Consider the following 27,303-nt stretch of genomic DNA (forward strand, 5'->3'; position numbering starts at 1 on the left):
GTCTATCTCTCCTCGTACTTGGACCCGCCAGAAGGAAATGATTTGGTGTAAGTCGTTTGACTTTTCTCCCCAGCAGCCTGACAGACGTCCGTCTCTGTAATGTGTTGAAGGAGCTCGGGGGGAGAGCAGGACATGCAGAGATGTCCCGCTCTCAGACTTCCGATCGACTCGCGCCTCGCTGTCAGTCAGGGGCTCCTCTGTGTGACACTTCGCTGCCTCTCAGGTCCTTCCTCCTCGTCTTCCTCAACTCCGTGTGCTGGAACAAGCAGGTTATCTCTGTATGCAGCTTCACGTGTAGAAGTTCCCTCTGAGCCTCAAGGGGAGGACGTGTGCCGCTCAATGGAAGACGAAGAATTTCCGTAAAATAACCATTCAAGATTTTTTTTGTACCAAGCAGTGAAGATTTGCATGGCGTTGCCTTCTGTCTACCTCAAAGTAAAGCATACCCACTTGTACAATTTTAATATATATATATATATGCATCATATGCATGATCGTGTAGGACGGAAGAGATAATTTATTAATTATTACAACTGAACCGGTGCTCTTTGTTGCATGAAATTGTACATGGAGCTTGTTTACTGCACCTGAAGCGTGTGATAAACATATTCTTTCAATTTCCATGACTTCCATCACTATTGCATCCAATAGACAATGTATTTTTGGATATGTGCCAATTCATGGGTAGACTCCAGTTATCCAGAGCTGCAGAGAAGCACCAGCACACCGGGGGAGGACTGTGCCATCACCGTTCTTTATTTCCTCTTTCTCACACCACTCTCTGGACCTCTCTCTGAGCCTCGACTTTTTAAATGAATTTTAGAGTTGTGGCTCGTCTGAGAATTTCTCTGGTCGAGGACAGCTCCAATAAAAATGAGATTTATATAAGAGCGGGTTGACATTCTTTGTTTGAAAAGTATTTTTTTGTAAATTACGACTGGCTGATCCACCTCAATAAGCCGGATTCTTCTTCGCACACATTCAAAAACATACATAATAGACAGCCAGCAGAGCCAGACACACTGTAAACACTCAGTATGAGGAGGTGAAAACAGAAATGTCCTTCACAAACAACAACAACAAGTGACCTGTTTTCCCCCTAAGAGGGTCAGACTGCATATGCATGTAACAGACTATTGAGCATCCTCGCTCAGCGGTGGTCAGTGCTGCCCTCTCCGTGGTGGGAATCTGTGGAGGCGGGCGTAAACAAACCGTGAGAGTCTGTGTCGTATCGGCGGAGAGGAGACAGAGGTCTAAACTGCATCTCAGACAACAACCTGGTGATCTTACGCGGCCTCAGGGCGCCTTCAGCCCCGGCTCCTCCGTGTGCTGCACGCGGAGGAGCCGAGGCTCAGCAACCAGCGCTCCTCACTCTGGTGCTTTATTAAAAAGGCTCGGCTCGGCTGAAAGTTCTGCATGTAAAGAAATCCCAAGCTGTTGGAGAGATCGCGAAGAACACAATACAGAGATTGAGCCGTGCTTTGCCGTGGATTTACTCCGTAATCCTCCACACAAGGATGTAAAACACAGTAGAAAAGGGATTCGGCACAGAATGTCGGTGTTGGGTGTTATTCTCACCTACGCTGTCTCATTCTGAGACACGTGAGAACAGTTTATTCGACCCATATTTAATTTGTTATAATTACGTGCGTATACATTACAGTTTAGAAAAATGTAGAAAAAAAGACCAGATTTGTTAAAGTAAGAGTTCAACATTTTGGGAAATGCGTTAATTTGCTTTTTGATACCACTCGAATATTTGTAGAGTTAATGTAAACTAAACTTACTAAGCGTTAAGCTTAGCTTAGCTTAGTTTAGCACAATGACTGGAAGCAGCTTATTAACCCCAAATAAAACTCTAAATGATCCTTTTAACACAGATTAAAGAAATTAGATCTTCCACATTTCCATTAATAAACTTTAGAGGTGCCTGTAGGTGGACAAAAAAAGCAAATATATTTCCTCAGCAGTTCCTATTCCTTCAAAGCAGTTTGAGTAGTCCAATCACAATACTACTTCAACGAAATGTTATTTGTATAGCATATATATATATATATATATATATATAAATATATATATATAGTTTAATATTATTTAAACAAATATTGCACAAGTCCAAGACACTATAAACCCTAGCATTTTCTAATAATAAATGTGTTAGTAATAAACAAGAACAAATAACTGGATCATTGAGAGTTATTAGTATTCATTTGAAACTATCCAAAGAAAAAGGGTTGATGAGTTTCTCTCAAAACTCAGATATCGTGGTGATAACAGCGAGACTTCAAGTCTACGATAGTCTGTGTGGTAGTAAACTAGTCTTAGGTATTAGCTAAATTATCCACTTGACCTATTCGGAGCCGGTAAGATCTATCTGAGAGTCTCTGTGTTTTGTGTTGAACTGTGAAATCCCCTCTGGACACTCGGCTCCCACGCCGACCCTCAGAGGGAGCCATATTAGATCAGGGATGTCACTGAGGAGATGATGTCAACCTCAGGGTGGGATGTGCCCGAGGCGCTGTTGACTATCATCTGATAACGATGGCCGCCGCCACCTCAAATCTGTCTCCTCGCCAGTACCACCACGATTCATCTTTTCTTCTTCTTTGGTTTATTTGATAAGGGACAGCGCACATTAATAAAAACATTTCTGTAGATGTGCCAGAGTTATTAGCCAACAGGCTATTTTTCATCTGTAGTCCCGAGAGGCAGATGTCATAAAACAAACCTAAAAACATAAGATTACATATACAATGTGTGTACAATATTTACGCTTTTCAACAAGAAGACTCACACATTCAAAACGGACAAAGCAAATAAGATAAGGGAGAACTCTGTTAAAACGGAGAGAATAAAAACAAAAACATTTCATACTGAAGTTCGAGTACGGCCAGTGTAATCTCAGCATGGCAAATAATGGATTAAGGGGAATTAGAGGCACGCAAGCGTGAAAAATAATCATATGTTTTGAATTCCTTGGCGAGCTGGATCTGTGCCCCGCACACAGGAAGAGATAAAGCCCGGCGTGAGAGAGAAAAGGAGCGTTTTTTATGTGCAACTCGGTGTGCGGCGGAAATCAATTTACAGGTGATAATAATTCATTTCCGAGGCGAGAGGAGGAGGAGGAGGAGGAGGAGGAGGAGGAGGCAATGAAAGATTGCGTCTACATCCCTGTACACAGATGGCACTAATGGGGATAATGATCCATCTCCAAATGAATCCAATTACGGGCGTGTTATTCCCACACCTCGCCGGTCTTCGCGTCTTCACGCGGACGACGTCATTCAGCCGGCGGACGACGATATAAAAAGCGGTCGAGCGGCGCCACGCCGCGCTAATAAAGTCACGTCTGTCCCGTCAGTTTGACCGTTAGGATAGAAACAGATGACGGCGGGCCAGGAAAGCCCAAGAGGGGGGAGGTCGAAGCCGTGAAATCGTAGGATTACCGAGGGGATTAGGAAACTGTAAATACAATGAGGAGGACACAATTACGCTGCTGTGTTGGAGACCAGCTGATGGTGTGGATGTGAAGGCCTGAGTTCATGTTAAATGGGGCTCCTGAAGCCGGCCGTCTAGAAGGTGGAACCCCGAACTGAGAATATACTCTACCTACTACGACTGTGTTGTTTGGGCCCAATGCTGATGTTAGTCCTGTTATTATTTTGTAGTTTTTCCTGATCCATTGTGAGGTCCTGGGACTGGGATGTCCTATTTGTACTGATTGTAAAGCCACATTTGTGATTGTGGTCTGTATAAAATTAACTTAATTGAATTGAATTTGGTTATTGAAAAAAAATCCCAGACCCATTAGATTTGATATTTTTCCAATTTAATCTTCGAAGGTGCTCGCATCGGAAAATCTGCTTGTTTGCCCAAGGTTTAAATGCTATTAAGGATTTAGGAGAAACCACCAACAAGTCACATGTTATTTCTTCTGGCACTGAAAAGAAAAACCCTATCAGCATTTGTCAAATTGAAACCCCTCAGACGCAAACCTAAAAATAAATGTTCCCAGTATCTACTTAACTCAACATATTGAAATGTCTGCACACCATTTCGGGTGTAATCAGCCCGCCGCTGAAATTATATTAGATTCCACACGCCCATCCATGAGACTCTCATCCACATAACATTAGGCTGGAAGCTGTGCAGATTATGGAAAGCGTTCGTTTAAGGGCCGGCCCTCTCTCCCGATGAAAGCTTTCGTGGTGGTTTAGGGAACACCGCAAAGTCACATATCATTTTCTCGGGGCATTAGAAAGTCCAATCATAATCTTTAAAGATGGAAAAACTCCCTCTCGAAGCAAAAAGGACCAATACCTAGCCGCCTCTGTCGTATTGATGCATGGCCTCGACCTCCTCTATTGATTATGAATAGGAAACAAAGTCGGCCGACTCATAAATAGTCGGGTCTGAACTCCAGTTCAAGGAGCTTTACATGCTTCTACTCGTAAGAAAAGAGACAATTCATTCGTGTGCCAACACTAATATATCCATGGTCACTTTCCATCTTTTAATACATTTCTTACTCTATCAAGCAAATATATCACTGAGTAATAGAGCACATAGCATTACAGGCCGGGGAGATCTCTTTCTGAGAGGCATTAATAATAGAACATATTAGCAGGTCAGAGTCTTCAAACGCAGGAATCACTTCTAGTCTCGGCGGAGATATCTGTTTGAATATCTGAAACTGAAATGTGAGTGTTTTTTTGGAGACACAAAATAATCTCTTTTTTTTAAAGCAAAGTGTAGCACCCTGAAATATGTTGTCATATATCTTACTGATTTAATACAACCGTGTTTCTATATTTGAGAGTGTTGATCACCTGTGCACATACTAACTGTGAAGGGAGGAAAGTGCTTGTTATCCCTTTGGAATAGAGCGCTGTCTCTTTAAGAGAGGGTCGCTGTCTCTTTAAGAGAGGGGTGCTGTCTCTTTAAGAGAGGGGCACTCTGCTCTCTCTTTTAGAGAGGTGCTCTCTTTTTAAAAGAGGGGCGCTGTCTCTTTAAGAGAGGAGCACTGTCTCTTTAAGAGAGGGGCGCTGTCTCTTTAAAAGAGGGACACTGTCTCTTTAAGAGAGGGGCGCTGTCTCTTTAAAAGAGGGGCACTGTCTCTTTAAAAGAGGGATACTGTCTCTTTAAGAGAGGGGTGTGTGAAGGGCAGGTGCAGTAAGCAGACTGAAGGTATGCTTGTTTTAACCGGGAACTTGTTAAAGAAAAAGTTAAAGTTGCAAAACAGAAGAACGACATGTTTCTGAACATTTCATTTTCAGCGTGCAATAAAAGCACTAAATATGTTACGCTGTGATTCTGATACAAGAGGTTAGGGGTCTATTACAATCAAGGTCAATAAGCGATATTTCACTCAATGATTTCCTTTGTGAGGAGTTAATATTCTGAATGTAATTAGTTTTCATACAGAACAAGTGGCATGTTGTATTGTGGGGAACTAAAAAGAACACATAGAAACTCCCCATAGCATGAGTACCCTCTTCTTAGTTTTCTGTCTGGGACTCTTGTCCATCAACGACAGATGGGGACGACTATAACACGTCCTCATGCAACGGCGTGTACTTATTTTTGTATACGTTCTTTTTTAAATAGCCAGCAACCTACGTGTCAATTTTTGGCTCTTTTTTTAAACAAACTTCCGTCTTCACAGGCAACCGCTCGGTTGGGTTCAGGCAACATGAGCCGCTCGGCGTGAAGTGCTGCGTCTTAAGTGTGGAACGTGCATGTCGACGAAGTCAAGGGTTTTTCACCTCAAGATATTTCTGGCGGTAATCCCAGAACTCCCCCACACGCAGAGTGTGTCCCTCTTTATACTTCCTGGTTCATTATGTCATATGCATTACAGTACATTAGTGCAACAGTGAAGGAAACCAGCCTGCATTTGGGGGAGATGTCGGTTGGTCCAAATGCTCAATATGTAGTATATATTTTGTCAAAATATGGATCAATATGCATCAACTTGGAGAGGAAATCAGGAAGATGCAGAGTTGGTTCTTCCTGTAGGTTCTTGTCAGGACATAGGATGAGTATTAGATATTAGTTTAGATAAGAAAGACTTTCACTTTACATTCTAAGATTTATTGTTTTCCTAAGGCGTGGTCGACGGTGGAATTTAAATTGCTATATTTCCAATTTCTCAAACTACATGAGCAGAACGTTTTATTTCTGCTCGGATTAAACAGCAGATATAGGACTTCCACTTTGGAATCCGATGTCCACGAGGTGTGTCGAGAGAGATGAAGTTGAATGGAAGCAGACCGGTAGCTCAGCACGAGGAGCTAGAGAAGAGAGCAGGAAACAAGGACTCAAAACAAAGGTGAGAGGAGAGATGAGGAACTGGGGCCTAAGGGGAGAAATGAACAGAGGAGGACATGTGAGTGCTGCCAGTAAGTCCATGTGTGTGTGTGTGTGTGTGTAGCAGGGGGATAATATGGAACACACATCTCACACATCACACTCAACAGGTGGGTCAACAAGGGGCATCTCAAGCAGGCAGACAGGAGCTTATCTTAATTCCGAGGGAGAGAAAATCCAAGATCCTATCTACGCTGACTCCCTGTAATCGATGCTGACAGGTAATTCAGAGCAGTGCATGGGAGAGCTTACAGCTCGCAGGAGTGGCAGGAACATTAGTGTGGCCTTTGTTGCTCTGCACACGCCGTGCAATCAAAGTGCTTGGCAGTTCTAATACGTGCCCAGATATATAACATATTTTTTATCAGGAGCTGAGAAGCAATTCGGCAGAGAACGAGCGATGATGGACGAGACCAGAAAGTAGATCTTGAAATGTACGGGAGGTTGTTTGTCCATCCGCCAGTGAAGTAAAATATGTGATTAAAGGCTCCTGTTCATATATATATATATATGTATATATTTCTTTTTTCTTCTTTTTTTCTTTTTCTTTTAATGAAACTCATCAAAATCTGATAAAGTCGTATAAATCGATGCTTTATGCAGATTTACTTACATGTCATATATGTTATTCTCAGAAATACCATCACTTTGCATTCTACATGTTTTAGGACAGTTTTTGGAGATGGAAAATTTAAGACACTTTAAATTCTTTAGTTTGTTCTCTGTATATCTATAGGCTGATTTTTTTCTCTCTTTGGAACGACAGGTTATGATGATGAGGGATATAAACAGCAGGATCTGGCAACCATCCGAAGTATATGCCGGATTAGTCGTTATTAATCTGTGTTGCTCATGACAACAGAGAGAGCTTTCAATGGATTAATTCCACACTGAAGAAAAGTTAAAAACATAATGATTTTCAACTAAAATGCAGATTAATATACTGTACATCTATTGGGAACAAATATACCTTCAGCACTGAACGTTGTACGTTGGCTAACATGTTGAAGTAAAAATATTTGGTTTTACATGTTTTTTGTCATGCAACATATTTAATTGCATTGTCATTTTAATTTTTTTAAATATTTCCATGCATCCATCCATTTATTGTGGAATTAATATAAAAAATCTGAAAAATATCAGATCTGTGATATAGATTAATTGTTACCACACAGCAGTATTATTAACCTTATTTATATAGCACCTTTAAAAACAGAGTTTGAAAAGTGCTCTACATAGAATCAAGGCAAAACAAATAGAATGGTAAGATACAAATATAAAAAAATTGAAAATAACAGACACACTAAATTAGGGGAACCAAAGAAGTGCATAAAAGGACGACATCACTTAAAAGCAGTTGAGTCAATAAAAAAAACATACAGGAAGGAGAGTGGTCCTCCAACACTGTTGTTTTGAGTTAAAGTCAGACACACTGCACGGATGTAGAGTCCGAACCCAGAGGACCAAAAGGAAGAAAAAAAAGAAATGGAGGAGAGTGTGTAGGCTGCCAGGGGAAGTGTGATGGCTCATGGCCGTGGATCCAGAACACATTAAGAGAAGAGAAGCCCGGTGCAGCTGCTCCCTCAAAGCTGCCATTGGCTTTCCTCCAGTTTTGTGTGTAGAGGACTCGTTATGCAATTCCACCAGATCCTGTTTTTCTCATCCTGAACTATTGCTCGAACCAACACCGACTGGTGGTTCACACGAGTCCACGTGCCGAGGACCAGAATAAACCGGCACAAAAAAAGAGAGAAAGTGTCGTGAATGTGAACTTGTGAAAAAAAACACAAGAGTGCAGCGTTTTTTTTTTTTGCAATACGAGCCATCTTCAGAAAAGCTATCACTCAGCAGCCGGGGCCCGACATCGGGAACCGTGCATAACATATTCTGCATGCAGCGTATTTCACTTGTGAGCGTGTATTCCAAGAGTCATGAAAAAATAAACACAACGGCAAAGTATAATGTGTTGTTCACATCCCCCGCTGGCTGTGCGCGTCCCACTGTTTTGTATTATTTAGTGGCATTTTGCAGTATTTTTGGAGTTCACAGCAGAAAAGTTACGAAGAACAAAGAACTCGTGACGCGAGTCAAAGGCCCTCAGCCAGATGCAGACTGAGGACTTCGTGGTTTGAATGAATACATATAGAACGATATTATAATAGGAAATATTAGGGAGAATATTATTCTGAATGTAATCAGAATACATTCTGAATGTATGTATGAAGCATAAGGAAACGACTGTTTTCTCTATGCTAATGATTCATGTAAATGGCAAGAGTTAATGTTTATATGTATGTCGCATGGGGATGAATGTTAGTTAGTATTTCAGAAATGTCAAAGTTGAAACCCGTGACGTTACTTTAATCCGGAAAGTGACCTACTAGACTTTTATTGTGAAGGAACTGTTTAGTTAGCGGACCGGTAGTGAGCGACGTGACTTGTAACCTCTCCATGCTGTTGTTGTATCAGCTTAGCAACCGGAATGCATCCCCCATCTGAATATGAAAGAACTAACCTGTGAGGACAGGGATTGGCTGTCGGAGACTAATATAAGCGTCTGCTCAGGTGAGGGTCCGGTCTCTCGTTCCGCTCCCTGGGTCAGACAGAAACTGTTCTCCGGGGGTTACAAGGGGAGGAGCCTGCGCGGCTGAAGGTCGGAGCGGACCCGCGATCGCGAGCCTTGATTGTTTGTTTAAACTTCTTGCCATTTAATATCGTTAAACTTAATTCACCGTCCGGAGCCTGACGTCCATCATCTGCGAAGTGGCCAGTTTCTGAACCTTCATAACGCGCTTGACGCGATGCAGCGGGAAGCATCAGGTGGTCGAGGCTCGCATGCGGATTTATATAAATGCAAATGATTGATGGCGGGCGGCTCGAGCTCCAGCAGACCCGGACAGCTTACAGAATAGTACATGCGAGAAAGAGAACCTGCAGAACATTTTGTTCTGAAACTATGCAACATTTAAATTGGCGAGATATTTCATCCGTTCGTATTGCAGCGGCTGACACTGAGATGACGATTAAGAGCACACGTTTGCAGAAGTTGAAGCAGATTAATGGTTCGATTGGAAATGTTTTGTGCAAATAATCAGATTATAAGAAACCAAAGGTGCTAATGAGCTCAATAACAAAATGCCCAATCGTATCACTCCTCCTTTCACAGGGATGGCTGAAGCCTTTAGTTACACCACGCTACTCCTGTGAAGAAGGAACAAAAGATGAAAACATCACCGTGGCCTCTATGCCGCGAAATTATTACACGATCATAAAAGAAAACACCGGCTTGTGAATTTCATCTTTTCTCGACAGCCCAAACTGGCCCATTAAACCGGCCGAGTCCATGAGCAGGGGTCGGCCTTCTGGAATAAATTCACCTGACCTCTTCAGTCCTCTTTAGAAATTCTTGCTTACAAATTAATTGCTCTACATTTGTATGTTTACGCTTCATGACTTGTTTAGTCCTCGAAGGTGAAGCTGTTCATGAAGCTGGACTTGGCGAGGCTCTCAGAGGGAATACTAGATGACTCACTCGGTGAACAGAAGAGCGTTGGACAAGAAACTGCAAGTTTGCACATTTTGTGGCGTGTCGGAAACTTTTTTTTAGGGGAAACAATGTGAACTTCTAATGGAGGACGGGACGAGGAGACGAGTCACTACTTGTTAAATCGAGAAGTTTCAGAGTCTCGGAGGGAAACTCAACTTTTTAATCAATGGAGGAATTTGCAACCACAGAATTCAAATGTCTCTCCCGTGGGAGATCCCTCTAAACGTACGAGCCGCCGCCGCCTCAGACCGAACCCTGGACACGAGCCGAGATGAACCAGCAGAACGCATCGCCGATCTATTAGCTTTTGCTCGCTGATGTATCCGGAGACAGAAATCCCGACCGCCAGTGAACGCGTTGCTTTTAGTCCGCGTCTCAGATTCAACCGCCGGGACATCCTGAGCTCTTATGGTGATGGAAGCCGCACAGCGTCATCCTGTGAACACCAGCCGCTGGAACGATTCAGACATTTTATTTCCAGCGAGCATATTGTACACACAGCATTAGTCTTGAAAAAGATGATAACTTATATATGTGTTCTTTAACTCTTCAACAAAAGTGAGTGCGCTCTATATTACATCACATGTCATTTAGCAGACGCTTTTATCCAGCCCCACGTTCACCACACTGTGCACTTTCCCACTTCCTCTGATGTAGATTCACCCGCTGGCCAAAATGTATTATACTTTTTAATCAGGCTCATATCTGAGAGGACTATCTGGGAAAATTAATTGAAATGTCAGGCTCTTTTTTACTGTATTCATTCTAATTATAATAAACCTAATTGTTGCGTCACATTGCTGAATTGAAGGGTCTCCCACACATTTCTAGGAATATTCCCCCCCCCCCTCAGTACAGGGAGGACTGATGGTACTATTATAATGCATAATTAATGTTTGAAAGTTGAATTTCTGATTTATTGATTAACGAAGAGGAAAAAAAAAACATTGTCGCTCCCACAATAAGAATAGCTGCTCAACTCAAATGAGTATCGTTATTACAATTAGACAGGATGATTATAATAACGTCTCCGTTTGATGATTGGCATAAAAAAAAAATTAAACAAGTTCATCATCACGGCATCACTCAGTGCGTTTACATGATGGTATAATTCGAATCTTGCTTTAGTCGGACTCTGCTATCTTTTGGGGGATCTGCTGTTATCCCAATGTACATGGCAGTGAGTAATTAGAATCATTGGCCTTTGAAAGCATGTCATATCCGATACGATAGGTGGCGCTGTTTTCATTACAACTCATGGTGATACAGCCATTTCCGCTTGACCTCTTCACCACCACCAACAACAACATTTCGTGAAAGATGGCGAACAGAGAGCGAGGCGAAGCTACATCCCTCTACTATTCTTCCATGGTGTTAATAGGAGTACAGCGAATGCAAATGGCACTATTGGCTGAGTTGATAACGGAGAGAAGACGCCGTCGCCGAAGGTACACGGAGAATTTAATTTATCGTCTCTTTCGACTTCCGGGTCACGACATGGGAGGGAGGGAGGGAGGGAGGAGGGAGGAGGGCAGCGGGATCTCGAGCATGCGCAAAGACGCAAAGTCCAGTTCCGAATCGAATTCACTGTTACATGCCGCGAGAGTCGAATTATCAACCGGATCGGATCGAGCTATCCAGGGGTGTTAATCGGATCCAAGTCGGACCGCACATAGTCCGACAAAGGTGTTTACATGAAACGGATAATTCGATTTCAGTCCGACTAAGCCAATAATTCGATTGCATGTAAACGCACTGAGCGTGACATAACAGATGTACCTCTTTGAAAACTTCCCTGGAGGCGGGGCCGTAGGCTAGACGCAGAGGAGTCGACAGCGGGACGTTGCCCGCGGCCAATGGGATTGAGCGCTGAGCGGGGAACGCCCGCGGAGCAAGTATGGCTCCCCGGCCCTCGAGGGAGGCCCCGTCCTCGAATAAGACATCGCATACATGTCGTAATAATCACTGCTCGGGCTCATTCCTGCCGTCCTCCGAGCGCTCGGAGGACATCATGAGGTGCATTCCCCTGATGAAAATCGTCCACGGCTAGAGATCTGAATACATTGTAAAAGGAGGCGAGCGCTCTGCCCTCGCCCCCCTCCCCCACATCCCCTTCACTTTCAGCTTTCTGATCGCTTTGACCGCTAGAAAGCTGCTAGAGAGCCACGAGAGAGCGACTAGAGAGCCGCGAGAGAGTGACTAGAGAGCCACGAGAGAGCGACTAGAGAGCCACGAGAGAGCCACGAGAGAGCGACTAGAGAGCCACGAGAGAGCGACTAGAGAGCCACGAGAGCGACTAGAGAGCCACGAGAGAGCGACTAGAGAGCGACTAGAGAGCCACGAGAGAGCCACGAGAGAGCGACTAGAGAGCCACGAGAGAGCGACTAGAGAGCGACTAGAGAGCCACGAGAGAGCCACGAGAGAGCGACTAGAGAGCGACTAGAGAGCGACTAGAGAGCGACTAGAGAGCCACGAGAGAGCGACTAGAGAGCGACTAGAGAGCCACGAGAGAGCGACTAGAGAGCCACGAGAGAGCGACTAGAGAGCCACGAGAGAGCGACTAGAGAGCCACGAGAGAGCGACTAGAGAGCCACGAGAGAGCCACGAGAGAGCGACTAGAGAGCCACGAGAGAGCCACGAGAGAGCGACTAGAGAGCCACGAGAGAGCGACTAGAAAGCCAGAAGAGAGCGACTAGAGAGCCGCGAGAGAGCGACTTGAGAGCCGTGAGAGAGCGACTAGAAAGCAAAGAGAGAGCGACTAGAAAGCCAGAAGAGAGCGACGATAGAGCCACGAGAGAGCGACTTGAGAGCCACAAGAGAGTGACTAGAAAGCAAAGAGAGAGCGACTAGAAAGCCAGAAGAGAGCGACTTGAGAGCCACGAGAGACCGACTTGAGAGCCACGAGAGAACGACTAGAAAGCCACGAGAGAGCGACTAGAAAGCAACAAGAGAGCGACTAGAAAGCAACAAGAGAGCGACTAGAAAGCCTGCGTTTCCGCCGTGATGTAATGCGCCTATCGGCCGTTACTTTATTCCGTGATTTAACGCTGACTGCGGCGCGTGAGCAACACCACGCAGTGGGAACCACGTTAAATGGATCCATTAGTGCCTTGCTTCTGGACCTGTCAAATGGATGTGCATTAATTCACCCATTCACACACATACACGGTATTTATAGCTCTTTTTACATTTCTAATGAATTTATTGAGCTTCGTGACACATTGGTCGTGCTTTTCGTTTGTGGAATGTGTTAAGATCCTATAAGCACTTGTTATTAATGTTGTGGTTAGGCAGATGCGACATTCAAACATTATGGGGAGCACCTACATTTCTATTAAAAGTGAAGAAGGGTTGTTCGACACGTTCTTTCTGTACTTCTTCTATCTCGAAGGAGGTTAATGCTTTTCTCATATTTATATGTGCACTGCACTATAAAATGAAAAACTAAGTCCATCACTTGATTCTCGGCCACGCTGCCCGAACACCTCGACGTTCTGTTTGTTGAATTTTTTCCGTGTGAAAACTTCTTTTTGTTCCAGCTGACTCATTTTTGGGGGAAGGGACGAAAATCTATCTGCTGAAATTGCTCACTTGGGGAGGACCTCAAATAATCAGTGAGCCAAAGACGGCTGATCATGATGATGATGATGATGATTTGGTTCTAACGGTTACATTTTTTTTAAAAAATCAATATTACTGAATTTTAAAAGCTCGAATTGGGATTGTTTTGGGGTCCGTGAGGGAAGATTCGACAACACGACTGGGAAATGAGACTCGTTCCAGAGATGTCTGATTGGACAGAGGGATTATTGTCTAAAGTGTAACTCATAATCTTGTTTTTGAAGCTCTCTCCGTGGCGGCGATATCTCCCCCTGGTCATTCCATAAAGCACATATTCTTCAAATCGCACGAGATCTCTGCTGTTTTTGTATCCGTCCTTCGGCGCAGCTTCACGCAGATTCCAGGTCTTACCGAAGGAAAAAGCGGTGGAAGCGCACACAGACGCTCTGCACATAATCTCCATATTTATTTGAGGAATAACACCTCGCGGGCTTGACAATCTGGCACTCCAGATCCGCTCCCTCTCTCCGCGCTCCGGTCTCGCAGTGGGTGAGCACCAGGCTGAGCCGATCGGGCCCGAAAGGCGGGCGCTGTTTAACGAGCGATGGAGGGAGCGGCGTGAGAGAAGACGCAACAGGTGGAGCTCTGCATCTGCGGCATGGAGCACTTTCCTCTGCCAGCTGTCAACCTGGATCATAATCGTTAAGAAAAACCGACGTGATGTTAAAAGCTTCTCATGCTATCGGGACATTTGCCTGGGATTTCCATCAGCTGTTGGGGATAAATACGCTCAGCATGTCAGTTATCCAGGTAGATATTGATATGATCCTGATGCTCCGGCTGGTAAGCTGCCAACAAAAGGTCTCGCATCTGATCTGAATCATGATCTGTAGTATTCGGGAACGGAGCTCTCAAAACTTGGCACAGTCCAACTCTGACTATGTTGCTCTTGGCACACCAAATATCGTGATTTCTTTTTCCCAGTTGATGCGGCTCGGCTCAGTTATTGCTTTGAAAGTCCTCGCTTTGTTGCTCCGCAATCAATCTTGTGGGTAAAGCGCACTTTTTTCTTCTTCTTTTGAGAAAAAAAACAAACATCTGCATTGTTAATCAGCCAAAGCTAGAAACACGAGCGACTCAGTGGGATTCTTCACAAACACCGCGAGCCGTAATTAATTCATCACGCAGGTTTTTAAAAAAAACACAGGGTCCCTTATGGAAGGGACCGTGTAAAGCTCGCACACGTTGCCCTCCACAACACTTCATTTAGACGACCGCGTTAGAAATCAGGCTCTTTGAATAATTCCCATCGTATCACAGACTGGGACAGTGTCAATGAACACTGAGTCCAGAACGCAGCGGCCGCTCTCCGATATGAGTGTTATGGTACACTGTGGCCTGCTAATGGTGTGAATACTGGCACTTGTTTTATATGTAGACGCTAGTAGGTTTTTCGCTCCAAGTTTGGAGGCAGTTGCCATGGTAACACTGTCCTATCTTCACTCGCTCGCTGACGATCTGTTTAGTCAACCGATTCCCTGATTTTTTTTAAATGAAGCATCTCTATACTCCGACCCAGTGGACATCGAGTGCGTTGACGGTCGTGTTGCAGCAGACACATGTGCCGAGGTCAGCAAATATTTCTCACTCGCCAACATTTAAAAGCTTATAGAGCATCGTGACAGCGGTGGTTAAAGGCTTTTAAGATGAGATGCGTGGATGCGTTAAAGGTATTCTGGCAGCTTGTAAGACCCAATAGCTATAAAAAAAAAACGTTTCACTTCATTATTTCCTTTAAAAAACATGACCTTTGATCCCTGCATTACAAGAAACAAGGTCATCCGCAGGTTGCAAAAAGCCAGCATATGGGCTGATGAAATTATTGATGACTCAGACAGCCTGTTATTTACAACCTGCCGCTCTCAGCCGGTCTCGGAGCAGCCATCTTATCAATGCATTCAGCTCGACTCTGTGAAATTGCTCTTGGCCCCCGAGAGAAGCTCACTAGAGACTCTGATGCCTCATTTTGGCTCAAACCTCATTCACCTGAGTGGTAAATGGTAACGACCCGGTGCTTTTCGATTCTCCCGACCACTCGACGCCCTTTCACACTGCTCATCATCACTCACACCCATTCATGCGCCGATGGGAGGGGCTAAGGTTCCACCTGCTTATCAACGACACGACCGTTCGGAGTCCCCGAAATATAAAAGTGCGTCATTTTACTTTTGTCTTTGCTTCCATCTCTCCGGCGTCAGACAGAGATCCAGAACTCGGAGAGTAAAGCAGATGCTGCGATTGTTGAGTGATAAAAGCCTTTTGTCACAACAGCTGCACACTGAGTCGAGAGGTGTTCTTGTCGGAAGTGGAGATGATCACTCACAATCACGTGAGTGGTATTATTATGTGTTATGAATAAGAATGAAATCTATATACTACTATGTGTTTGTAAAAATAAGAATTAAAGTAAGTAAAAGTACTACAAATGCTGGTAGTAGAGTATCTACAATACTCGTGAAATGTATGAATATAATGTAGCATGCAATGGAAATACTCAAGTAAGTACCTCAAATTTGTAAAATGCTCTTAAAAACTGCATATAGGATAGCAAGGACTTAAATAGTATTTATATAAATAGTGAGTAGCGGTGCGGTTACCGATTGCAATAAAGTAACCGCCCCTTACCTCAGTTCTGAGGGAGAACTACGGTGGCCTACGAGGACGCTAGCTAGAGTCCATGTTTGGTTTGTCCACTCTGGAGGTGCAACACGAAGGACTACAGCCCCCTATATAGATGTGAAAGACTCATGGATTTGAATCAAACCATTGAATCAGCATTTTCTTAGCTTTAGTTCAAACACATCATTTAATTTCTGCTGCAGGATGCCGTGAAATGCCGATAATCTATAATATATCGGTTGTCTGATGAGATGCTTATTGATTCAGTGAACTTTATTCCTGCAATCCATTTGTGTCCCTGGTGAACCAAGTGAACCAGAGGTTGACTTTGAAAGGGAGGATTTGATTAAGTTCAACACACATGTCAAATCTGTCTTGTGCTCTATCTGCCTCACTCTCACCTTCAAAAGAGCAGTTCCCAGGAGCAGCAGTCATGGCATTCATCCCATGACTGTGACATATATATATATATATATATTTTAAAAATATATATAAATAACTCTATATATCTATATATATAGATCTAATGATATATATATATATATATATATATATATATAAAGAACTCTATACATTTATATCTCTATATATATCTCTATATATATGTGTATATATACATATATATATATTTAAAAATATATATAAATAACTATATATCTATATATATAGATCTAATGATATATATATATATATATATATATAAAGAACTCTATACATTTATATCTCTATATATATCTCTATATATATGTGTATATATATATAAAATATATATAAAGAACTCTATATATCTATATATATAGATCTATATATATATAAATATATATATATATATATAAAGATATGTATATATATATAAAGATATGTATATATATATAGTTCTTTTTTTGTATTTATACATTTTCATCTTCTATAAAGCTTCCTCCTCCAGTTTCTTTCAAAGAAAGTGGAAATAATAACCATCCAAACATTATTAATGATGTTTGTGAGCTCCCCACATCTCTGTGATCAGAGGAATGCTGCCGGATGTCGTCCAGGTTAACCTTGTTATTGGTGCCAGCTGGATATTTGTGGGTGTTTCCCATCAGCCCCTCTGTCCTCTGCGTGACTTCCTCAGCGCTGGCTCAACAGGAAGCAATCGTCTTGCTCAAATCAGCCGTCAAGGCGTCGGTACGACGCTGCGGTGCGAAGGAAGACGAAGGCCTGACCTTTACACAACATCAAAGTGGAGATGAATCCTGAACCGATCATCTGATTGGTCCTCGTCTTCTCGGCTTTCACTTACGATGATTGTACGCTTAAATCTTCGTGCGGCCGGTGGGGGAGCGCCGAGCAAAAACAGCTCCACAATCAACCCCCCGAGTTAAAGAGGCGGAGACATTAACCCCCGACCGGCCGGGGGAGTTGACTCTCAGTGGCGGAGGTCTTTAAGTGTGTTTATCAACTACGACATCATTTAGATGCTGAGGATGTCCTACCGTCTTGTGTTTACAGCAATGCAGTGTTTTTATTTTGCTATTTTTCTGTTATCATATTTGTAAACTTGCGGAGTAGAAAGATGATAGTTAACTTATATCATGTTTACGGAGGAACATTTAAAATTGTCAATTTGGCTTTGTTTTGCCAATAATGTATTAATTAGTGCCAAGAACCAGGACTTTGAATTTGGAATTTAGCACATTTCTTCCCAAACTTCTCTCCCCCCCCCCCCCCCCCCGCTCCAATTACCTACTCCTGCTCCAGATGCTATATGTTACCACTAATGACAAGTGCAGCGATCATCAGCTGTAATTGTGTAAACACAAGCTATCGTCGCCACTCAAGTGTCCAGGCCGGAGCAGACGGGACGGTCTGCTGCTCACGGGGAAAAACAAGTGAGCGTGTTGTTGTTGTCTGGAACGTGAGCCGTTGGTTGAACGACTTCTTTTGGAGACAAAGAGACAGAAATGGGCCACACACACACACACACACCTGGAAGCAGTGTGAAGCAACCCCCCCCCCCCCCCCCCGCTTCCCCTGTCTCCTCTCTGCTCTCGTGTTGTGTGTGAATTAATTCGGAACGATAAACAGTGTGTGCTCTGTACTTAGAGACATGAGTTACCACGACTAACCGAGGACTCCAAGGCGAGCTTCTTTGCATTAGGAGTGGAAAGAATGAGGGTGGGTCAAATTGATTATTTTGTTGCTTTTTAACGGTGGTGCGTAAACAATGAATTAGCATTAAAAGGACGAAAGGCGGATCCAGAAAAAAACCACCGTTTAATTTAACCCTGTAAGACCCCTCGTTGTAATATTACAACGTCACTTTTATCTCTCTAAAAAACACATTTGCAAAAATGTTTTTTGGGGAAAGACCATATTTACATAGTCAATGGGTCCTATTGTCTTGCCTTGCAATGCCATTGGATTGTAAATGTGTATATAGGTGTGGCCATAAGGCCATGAACTCACTCTACCTGCAAACTTTCCCAGAAGCACATCTCCTTGTTTCATTCCACTGGATATATCAACATTGAAGTCAGTAAATTCCATGAAATATTTTTTTTGGTGATTGTTAGAATATGTAGTTCATGTAAATACTAAGTTATTGTGGAATTAATGCATCACATTAGATTTTCAGCTTGTTATGTCATTGTTGTAATTTTACAACGTTGGGTGAACATGGTAGCTAAAATAGCAGGTGCACCTTGCACACGACATGGAGACATTCCACTTCTCGGATGTTCAGATACAGGATAAATATAATGTATTTGATGATTCACACTTTACAAAAGGGTTATTTGTTATAATTTTAAGTTTAGACCATATTTGAATAATTCTAAATGGGTTAGGGTAACCCAAACCCTATGTTATTTCTATGTTCGCAGTGAGATATAGTCAACTGTTTTTTTTATCTGGACTTTGTTGGTTTGCCCAAATATCTCCTTGTTACACAAGCCAGATAATGTGTGTAGAATGCTTTGGAGGATGGTTGTTCAGGGACAAGTGTAAATGTTTTGGAATGTGGGAGTTGCATGTATTTTGCATTGGTCAGGGAGAGGGTAAATGTTCTGGAATGTGGGGGTTGCATTTATAATGCATTGGTCAGGGAGAGGGTAAATGTTTTGGAATGTGGGGGTTTCATTTATAATGCATTGTTCAGGGAGAGGTGTAAATGTTCTGGAATATGGGGATGTAAGAGTTCTGGGGGGGTTGTATTTTCCTTTTGTAAATGTAAGTAGAGAGCACATTAGGCTAGCCAGACAGTATTGTGTGCCATCAGTGGAGTGTATTGCCTGAATATGATTAATTTGCATTGGAATTAGTTATACTTGAACATTCTCTAACTATTGTTTCCATTTCAGAATGCCACCAGCAAGGAGAGCAAATGCTGAAATTCTGCTACCAACTAGGCCCAACGTTGCAATATTACGTTTCCCTAAAAACTTACAAAAACATTTTTTTTAAATTAATCCTTCATTATCTGCATCAGAAGACTCTTACAACATCATCTGACTTTAAAAAAAAAGATTTAGATATTATTTCTATGCTTGGGTCTTACAGGGTTAACAGAAGATGTGTTGAAGAGGAATTGCACTCCAAGTCTTCATCAACGTGTGCAAAAACACATGCAGTGCTCCATACATGCATGACATATTTGAAGAGGTAATTGAACAGGTTGATTTCCTCCGGGCATCATCAGTGTCTCCGCTGTTTACGAGCACAAACTTCATAGGAAGGAGGGGCCTTGTTTTGATTACCACGATGCGACTTTTGGCTCCCGTCGGCCTCGAGGAATTTGCTCAACGCGAGATGAAAAGCGTTCGCCATTTAGCGTGGCGCGCGGGAGCGACTTTATTCACGCGGCATCTGTCATCTTTTAAAGGCTGTCGGTTTAAATTTCATAAATGGTAGGAAACTGCAAACGGCCTAATCACGCTGCATTACCAATCAGGGGATCTAATCAGCTACATTTTCTTGACACAATTTGAAACTGTGCCTGAAATCGAAGATAATTATCTCACCGAAAAAGATGTGCAGCTCGCAGCCAAACGCAAAATACTAAATGCGAAATGCTAAATACAAAGTTACGCTGTGTATGAAATTACTCTAACTCGGTGAACTGACAGCTCACGGTGTAAAATATATTTTCCTGTTTGGTGGACTTTGAGTGCCGAGGACTTTGCAGACCTAGTGCTTGGGTTTTATATTTCCCCAAGGAACCAATTAATGTGATTGGTGTTAGAGAGAGAGTGATTGTGTGTGTGTGTGTGTGTTTTGTACATGTGTGCCCATGTGTGTGTCTCCTCAGAGATGGTTGGTCATTAAAATGATGGATAGTAAGTGTATCATAACAGTAAACACCTTTGTATGAGCCCTATGATGTCACTAAACTCATCTATATTAAACTATAAAAACGCATTTCCAAGATGATCGGCTACATCCTATGAATAAAGAATATGTGCCAAAATCATGGCACATTGTCATCCTCGTTCCTTCTAACCTGATGTTCGGTTTAACGTGTGAAAACACATTATTATATCCTTTGGTTGGGCTTGATTACGCGGGTCAGATCTGTGTCATTCCAAACACTGCGTATAAAACACCGGCCTCAGACCTCTCAGGCACTTTGATTTGTAGACTCTATTATGGTCCATGATTTCCCTTATCGAGCTGCAGAATAAATACGTTATTGAACATGATTATTATAGTTCCCCTGTGTGATTGATGAAGAGCAGGGGCCGTGTGGACCATACGGTATATGAGTCGAATCCATTCATCATCTCTTTGTTTGTCTCCCTGCCACCGGAGGTTCAACACAGTCAGCGGATCAAACTTTGTTTTGATCCTTTCCTGGCAAGATTTGGACAAAAGAAAATATACAATGTACATAATCACACCTGTAAGCTCCACCCACTTCAGTATCTTTAATCATAGTTAAATATGGCCTGCCATTTCAACTGCTATTATTTTATAATTGACACCTTATAGCATGCCACTCATATCATTTAGAGTCTGGATAGAATGCAATCAGTCGTCATTCTTTCTTTTTGAAGGTTACCAGATAATTTTAGGTTCGTGATTGAATTATTATGGTGTTTTGTTGGCAACTAAACTTTATTGTGGGAAACAATTTAATGCGGAAAAAAATCAAGCAGACGAGGCGTTCACTAACAACCGTTAAACGCCACGCTCACCCATACACATCCATAAAAACAGACGGTTCTGTGACATGAGGTGATCATATAAATGTAATGTTTTAGCTCACATTGAGTTGGATTTATATGTGACTGATTAGTTGTTCATATAAAACCCCTTGTGAGTCCAGGAGAAGAACAACAACAATAACAACATGGTGTTTGAAACAGATAAGAAATGAAAGCTCTGTGCGTGTGTGTGTATTAATATTCCGAGTCCTGGTTGGTGCTGTGTACAATGCACAGAGGAAATATGTTGCCCACCGGCCTCCCAGAGCTCCTACAGCTCTCAGCCTATTGTGACCCAGCTCCATCTTTGGGTGGTGTTCATGGGTCCAGTCCCTCCGCCCGCCCCCCTTTGCTCTTTTGTGATGAAAAGGTGACTGACACACACCACAAGGCACGTCATGTGCAGTACAATAGAGGAAAGATATTTAAAATAAAATGTATATACATAATTTGATGTTCGTGATATTATTATTTTTCTTCTAAGTTATCAGTTGTTCACATTTGCCTTTTATTATTATTTTTACTATGTCTCTTTCTTTTTCGTTTTCTTTTGGTTTTCTTTTTCTTTTTCCTGTTCTGGTTTTGTTGTTGTTGCTTGTACGACATTTTATGTTTTGATCCATTTGTGTGTGTACTGTCTGTGTGCCTGTAGTAGTTGGGAGGGGGTGTTAAAGGGTTAGGGGAGGGGCTAAATGGTTAGGGGAGGGGCTAAAGGGTAAGGGGAGGGGCCGTCCAACTCGCCTACAGACCTCGGTCTTTGGACGGTCCTCCATTCGTAAATTTGTTCTGTTGTTAATGTCTGTCAGTATGTACACGTTATGTATGTACTTATGGAAAATAAATTACTTACTTACTTACTATGCCTCATCTGAAGTTTTTTTTAAAAGCATGATTTTAACCGAGGCGATCAGGGGGGGAAGCCCCCCCCCCCCCTACACACACACACACACTAAAAAAACCTCTGCTTTCCAAGCGAGCTTTGACAGAACTGTTACGTGTCGCCAGCTTTAATGGGCTCTCGTGTACACAGGATGTTCATCAAGCGGAGCAGGTGCCTGCAGACACGCCGCCGTGGTGTTTTGCATCCCGCCATTTAATTACTCTGCCCGAGAAGATGGCATGGGCGGGAAAGGAGCGGCGTTCAATCCGCCTCACTCTGCCATTTGGTGACGCTTATTTACTAAAGGGTTTCATCTATCATAAGGCAGCCAGCAGGTGGCTGGGGGGAAAACTACTCAGAAACGTTTCTGGCACTCTTGGGTGGATTAATTTCTTTTTTTTGTGCACTCCAAAATTAATTATGAGTGATTCACACCCTCGAGCGATTCCCTACATCTCCTGGTTTGATCCCCACAATCTGTCAGTGGCACAGCAGCTCATTCCGACTTGATTGTCTCCCGCTTTCTTCTCATATGTACACACACATATATATTCTCTTTCCGATCATGTGGGCTCAGTTGTCGAGGAAAATATGTGAGAATCAGCATCTGGGGCAGCTGTCTTGTTTTTGTTACGGCACATAAAATGCCGGTAAGTAGAAGAAATGAAAATACTGAGCCGTACGGGTTACACGATGCCATGTGCCCGGGCTTTGTTGTTGTTGATGTTGTCTCAAAAATGCACCTGGAATACAGAGGGCTCATCTCTCCGACATTCAACGACCTGTCCTGACTTAACTGTGTTATTTTCCCGGGGATGAGATCAGGCCACAGCTCCGCGAACACAATGTGAAGTTAATGACTCATGAGCTGCTGAATCAAGGTGAAGTTTGTTAATGTTGTTGTTTTTGTTGTATGACTTTCAGCAGGTATCGTCTCAGCGCAGTCCCACTGCGTGAAGGAAATGTACAGTGAGCAGGTTTTGTATTTTCCAAGCGTATCAGCTAGCGACATGCCTTTATTAGATATTGGAAATCCTCCACCCATTGGCTTACTTTCCTAAATGTTAAGTCGCACTGTCAATAACATTTCCTCTTCATGTCTGTAGTCCTGAGGCGAGTCCTTGATGGTCCTGTCCTTCGCCTCAAAGGACTCCTCTGACGACTGCAAACACTGAATTGGAAAATGCTCAGAAAGATTCAAAGCAATGTAAATGTCTGCAGTTATAATCCATTCATTTCCACGTGTGTTCAAACCTAAGATAGTACGTGACTCATAGGTCAGGATCGCTGCAACATAATTAAAATAAAGCCAATAAAGGTTTGAACAGTTTGTATGCCGACGTTGTTTCATATTAAAAGCCTTCCATGCATGCATCAGTCCTCCTTTATTTAAGATTAGATAATAAAGAGAAAATGCATGCTAATTAAAATAGAAATATCAAGAAGTATAACTAGAATAAATTGTTTTCTGTCTTGTAAAACGTGACGATAACTATACTTCCGTGTATGAGCTTTCCTGTTCAAACCATAACATATCTGCCCCCCCCCCCCCCCATCCAGACATGTAGCGCTCACTGAAGTGAGAATCCATTTCTCCCCTCTCCGTTGTGTGTCTAATTTCACGACCACCTTACCATTCTTCACTGCCGACGACAAATAGCTCCTTCTTCCTTCTTCTAAAACACATCCGAGTGTCACATGGGGCTCTCGAGACGGAGGTGGCGCAACAGCTCTTACGGAATGGCACACACTCCGCTCACGGGACACGGGAAGTTGATTTTTTAAAATTTTATGTTTAAAGGTCCGCGGAGCTCCGACTGAGATATGACATGCTGCCTCGCCATATGTCTCACAGCCCCGACCGGTCGCCTATGATTACACCCTGCACATTGCACATTGCCAACCATATAATCAGAATCAGCCGGGCCTCTGTGACCTTTCTCCAACATGACATCAGTGTGGAAACATAGGGGGATGACGTCTGGTGAAAACCTCCCAACTGGACTCACACTGGGGATGCAAAAGTTAAAAAGGATAATCATATCTTTAGATATAAAGTCTCTATTCTCCAAAAGACTCCACAACTATGAACTACACTTTCATTACAAAAGGACTTGCCTCAATTCAGAGATATGGGTTCATAAATCAGGCTCATTTTGTAACGAGTGTGTTGATTCTTCAGCCACATGTATAGAGCCGTGGAAAACCATGTGCACCGCCATTTCCATTTGGAAGAGTTGGTCACATTCCTAAAACCTTCTTGACCCCCTATAGGAGATCTGTCTCTGTCAAACAGCAATTCATCGAATAGGGCATCCTCCTCCTCCTCCACTCCTCGCCGTCATGAGAAGCTGTAATTCTCTCTCAGTATCCTTGGCACGATCTCTCTCTCTCTCTCTCTCTCTCTCTCTCTCTCTCCTCCACAAAGACCGACGCTAAAGCAACTTGCATACAAAATAGCTGACTCAATCATCCGGCTGCATAATCAAGATAAGGGAGACGGGGACGGGGAAAAATGCGAGGGCTAATGCGAGCGACAGCTTTAACAGGAGCAGCAGAACTAAGATGTGTGTTTTTTTTTTTTTTAAACATTCATAAACGCAAAGACGTTAAAAGTTGGAGGAAGTAAGACAGTGATTCACTCTGATGGTAAAGGCTGAGCCCAGGCTGATCTTATGATGTGTGAAATGGCAACCACTCACAATATAACGCATGCAGTTCAGTGGCATGACACGTATTGTTTGTAAGCTTCATATTTTAAAGGCTTTCCTGGCCTTAAATGTGACCAAACACAGCAGCATCCTTTCACCAGAACCGAGATGAGGCAGCAGTCCTACACCTACGTCCACACTGCAGTGGAAAGTCAAAGCCTACTGTTTGGGCTTGTCATTTCTCTGGCTGCCGTGTGACCACCTTCCTGTAAACCTGGCATCGTTTCAGCATTTTCTTTTGAACCCCAATGCGATGGACAACAGATCCCTCCCTCCCTTGGCAGAGAATCCAGGTAGTCTTCATTCAGAGCTGGCTATAAATCTTGAAAAATGATAGGCCAAAGAATGCGTAAAGAAAAAAAAGTAAGTAAAAATCCATAGGAAGCCTTGTGCAATTAAAAACAACCCACACGTCTAGCGTGCAGTATATATACTATGCATTTCCCAGACAGATGGCACAGACGCAGCACAATCCTGAGCTAATCTGAGTGGGCTACTCTACTGGAAGTACACACACCGGTGTGCTGACAACATACCAGGTTCAGGCCATGCATGGTCTTTTGTGTAACTCGTTTTTACATGGTCAGAATCATACCGTTTGTTATGACGTAATGACTATATTGTCATACACACATGTACTCAAATAAATAGTCATCCGTGTCTTTGTGTAAATCAAATAAAGTTCCGCCTCCTGCTGAAGCGGTCGGGGAGCTGTCCGTGGTGCTGAAGCCACATCTCCACCGGGTCTGCCCAAGTACTACTTTCTCCCTGGAGCCGTAATCAGGTGGAAGCTAAAGCTACAGTGTCTTAACATGCACAGGTAGTCAGTGAAATTAATATTTAGAGTGAGAAAACAAAACAAAATAGAAAAGTAGAAGAATACGTATGGCACAAGAGTCGCAGTAAAAGCTAGACTGGACGTCTCCTTCCGCGTAATCGGCGCATGTCAGCTGGCGAAGAACCGAGCGTAAAAAGCACCGACTTCGGCGTGATGGTGCACAACTTCAGCTGTGTGTGTGTGTGCGTGTGTGTGTGTGTGCGTGTGTGTATGTGTGTGTGCGTGTGTGTGCTCTTGGCGATAGTAGAGTTCCCGTTTGGTTCTGCACGCAACATCCGAGCAATATATTATTAAAAGCATTCAACGTGGACCTCATCTTATCCCGTGTGTGAATGCTAAAGTCCTTGCATGCCCGCGCGTGCTCCGTAAAGTGGATCTCTCGCGATCTCGAAGCGTAAAGATGTAGCAACACTGTGCACAGCTTACCTGCTTTGACGGTCGCGGAGCACACGACGCCTCTTCCCCCGACTCGAAGCTGCCAGCTTTTACTGCGTGTCGCCAAACAGGACGCGTTCAAAGACACATGGAGCTATTTATGTTTAGATTAAAATTGAAAAGTAAAAAAAAAAAGAATCCCAGTGTTTCTGTCTTCGGGGGTTGAGAGGCGCACGAAGCGGCTGCTGACTGCGTCAGGAGAGACTCTCACAGATCCATTTAGCGGCGAGTGATTTAATTCAGTGCTGAGCTCCTCACCTTTATTTATGCTGAGCGGACCCCGGAGCTTCTATTACACCGTCAAACACGGAGGAACGAGGGCGCGGGCACAGGTACGCGGCTCGCGGTTCACTGTGCCAGTCGGGACATTGCGGAGGGGAAAGAGTGCCAAGACGAGCGCGTGTTGATCCTCCAGGTCTAGTCGAGGCAAAGTTTACATCTCATAATAAGATTGTTTTGTCACCGCGAGGCTATAAATGGTGGCGGCTTTCGTCACGGGTGGCCGCGAGGGTTACGGCGACTCCTTCGGTGGGAGTGAAAACCAACGCATGACAGGGCCGGTGTGTTGATCGTGGACACTGGAGAGAGAGAGAGAGAGAGAGAGAGAGAGAGAGAGAGAGAGAGAGAGAGAGAGAGAGAGAGAGAAAAAAAAGAGGGTTTCAAGTTAACCAAGACAGTCGGAGTGAAGAGTATCAGCTACGTCACAAGAGCGTTCAGGCCGGATCAGCCAATCTGTGAGCAAACTTTGTCTCCTTCCCCCCATGCACACACACATATACACACACATAGCCACACACACACACACACACACACACACACACACACACACACACACACACACACCTCTTGACTTTATGGGCTGCACCACCGCGCTTGAAAAGGGTTTTTGCATGACTCGGTTTCAGTCTGGTTGGGGCCACGTTGTATTTGTTTTGGCATGATAAGATATAATATATTCCCATTGGTGCTACCAGCAGGGGGCCCCTTAATAACTAAAAGAAGTGCTTAATGTAGTTGAGGAGTGTGTTTCTTCACTTAATATGTCCGTTTAATACGATTTGGATTCTGTTATACTATAATAAGAGTCTGAATACATGGGG

The 27,303-nt window shown here is 43.3% G+C and overlaps 1 protein-coding gene across 3 annotated transcripts in view; it reads right to left on the reverse strand.

Moving 5' to 3' along the window:
* Window positions 1-26,695, reverse strand: part of elfn1a (extracellular leucine-rich repeat and fibronectin type III domain containing 1a) — a 74,500-nt gene extending 47,805 nt beyond the window's left edge. For 2 of the 3 annotated variants that reach the window (XM_056408001.1, XM_056408002.1), the window contains exon 1: window positions 26,195-26,695. The gene's annotated coding sequence lies outside the window, so the exon portion shown is untranslated. The remainder of the gene's footprint in view (window positions 1-26,194) is intronic. The other variant, XM_056408003.1, reaches the window with a different exon arrangement.
* Window positions 26,696-27,303: the final 608 nt, after the last annotated feature.

This window comes from Pseudoliparis swirei, chromosome 23, assembly GCF_029220125.1.
Source record: "Pseudoliparis swirei isolate HS2019 ecotype Mariana Trench chromosome 23, NWPU_hadal_v1, whole genome shotgun sequence".
Classification (NCBI taxonomy): Eukaryota; Metazoa; Chordata; class Actinopteri; order Perciformes; family Liparidae; genus Pseudoliparis; species Pseudoliparis swirei.